We start from the raw sequence: 384 nt of genomic DNA, 5'->3' as shown, positions 1-384 counted from the left end.
AAGAACTTGAGAAAGGATTTTCCCATTCCCCAGCACTTCGGAACGTATTTTCTCAAAAACGAACGTCTGCTCGTTCCAGATGACGTCCAAAACCGGAAATAGTGTCCACACAAAAGTGATCCGCGTAAGAAAATAGTCCGTCATAAACATATCAATACAAAGTAACGGAAAAAATTGTGAGAATAACAACACCATTTCAGGTGTAGATGTGCATATGGAAAAGCCAATGACGATAGGATTGTTTTAAAAATATTTTTTCTACATAGTTTTAAGGTTCAAACAATTTTCTTATCGCTCGCACGTAGATAAAATCTCGATTCCATCAGCGGTGGCCTCTCGATTTTATCCACGTGCGATCGATGAGAAAATTGTTCTCATGACAAA

This window comes from Mizuhopecten yessoensis, unplaced genomic scaffold (genome assembly GCF_002113885.1).
Source record: "Mizuhopecten yessoensis strain PY_sf001 unplaced genomic scaffold, ASM211388v2 scaffold151, whole genome shotgun sequence".
NCBI classification, from domain to species: Eukaryota; Metazoa; Mollusca; class Bivalvia; order Pectinida; family Pectinidae; genus Mizuhopecten; species Mizuhopecten yessoensis.
Note: the sequence above shows the minus strand (reverse complement) of the source record.